The following is a 1,713-nucleotide window of genomic DNA, read 5'->3' on the forward strand; positions in this document are numbered from 1 at the left end:
AGGCTACCATTCTGCCTTCCGAGGTTAAGCTCTACCTCCATCTGCATTTTTTCTGCATTACATAAGGCTACCATTCTGCCTTCCGAGGTTAAGCTCTACCTCCACCTGCATTCTCTGCATTGCATAAGGCTATCATTCTACCTTCCAGGGTTAAGCTCTACCTCCATATTGCATGGCTGAAAGATCGCCACTTCATTTATACCTTGCATCGGCTGAAAGATTGCCACTTCGTTTACATCTTGCATGGCTGAAAGATCGCCACTTCATTTACATCTTGCATGGCTGAAAGATCGCCACTTCATTTATACCTTGCATGGCTGAAAGATTGCCACTTCATTTATAACTTGCATAGCTGAAAGATCGCCACTTCATTTGTACCTTAGATCGCCTGAAAGATCGCCACTCCGTTTACATCTTGCATGGTGAAAGATCGCCATTTCATTTACATCTTGCATGGCTGAAAGATCACCACTTCATTTATACCTTGCATCGGCTGAAAGATTGCCACTTCATTTACATCATCTCATGGGCTGAAAGATCACCAATCTGTCCAAAGGCGTCATTGTTCGGAGGCACCATCTTCATAGCTCGAGAACGCCATGCCATGGCCTGAGGACTCCTTTTATCTTTTGCGTATCATTATTTAAAGGCATCATAGTTCGGAGGCATCATTCTCATAACCTGATAGCATCATTTCATGGCCTTCGAATCCTTATTATACGCTTCATGGCCCAGGACGTCATGGTCTGAGGACATCATCCTAACCGTCCAAAGACAACATTCATGGTCCAATGGGAACTTGCATCATGTTTAAATTTTTTGCACAGTGTACACTTGTATTGCTTACTTGCAGGTAAACCGGCGAGCAACTCCCATCTCAGCAGGAGCAATCTCACTCTAGTTTCTCGCAACCCTGTCAGATTTTGACCATCCCAAATAGCACGTCCGTCTTGGAAAACCTCCATCGGCATATTCTGTCGATGGATCCTGAACTACATATGGTTTGATTCTTGTAAGACCAAGGATATGTAGGCAGATCAGGAACCAAAGCACGGTCAACCTCTCCAAACCATTCCGTTCGGTTAAATTGGCCATCATATCTTTACCCGACAACTCTTTCATCCTTCCAGTGTAAAGAGGGGCAGCTGTTGATACCCAATATATTCCTGTATATTTTATATATGCAAAGTACTTTCAAAATAGCATATATATGCATATATAAGTATGCCCAAGTGTTTTCCATTATTTTTCCTAATTTTTAAAGATTTTTAAATCAACTTATTGCCCTATTTTAACAGTACAAAAACCAACAATTGTTCCTCAAATTATCATTTTGGTGCTTAATGTATTTTATTCTCATACTTATACCAAAATATATCTAAGGTAATTTTTGCACATTTTTACAAATTTATTTAGTATTTTTAAGGCTAAATTGCATATAATTGCAATTTTAGCCTATTTTAAGATTTAATTGCATTTTATACTTATAAAATTGGTTCCAGTATTTTTAATTTAATATTTATATATTATTAATTAAGTTAGTACCTTTAATTTATTTTCAAAAATCATTCTACTATTTTTTATAAAATAAAAGGGAGAAAGTGGTTATTTAAATGTTAGCCCTATTTCATTTCAATTATAGCCTAAATCAACCCCTCAATTAACCCAACTTCAAATCCCAAATTGACCAGCCCAATTTCAATTTAACCCGCC

This window comes from Nicotiana sylvestris, chromosome 3 (genome assembly GCF_000393655.2).
Source record: "Nicotiana sylvestris chromosome 3, ASM39365v2, whole genome shotgun sequence".
NCBI classification, from domain to species: domain Eukaryota; kingdom Viridiplantae; phylum Streptophyta; class Magnoliopsida; order Solanales; family Solanaceae; genus Nicotiana; species Nicotiana sylvestris.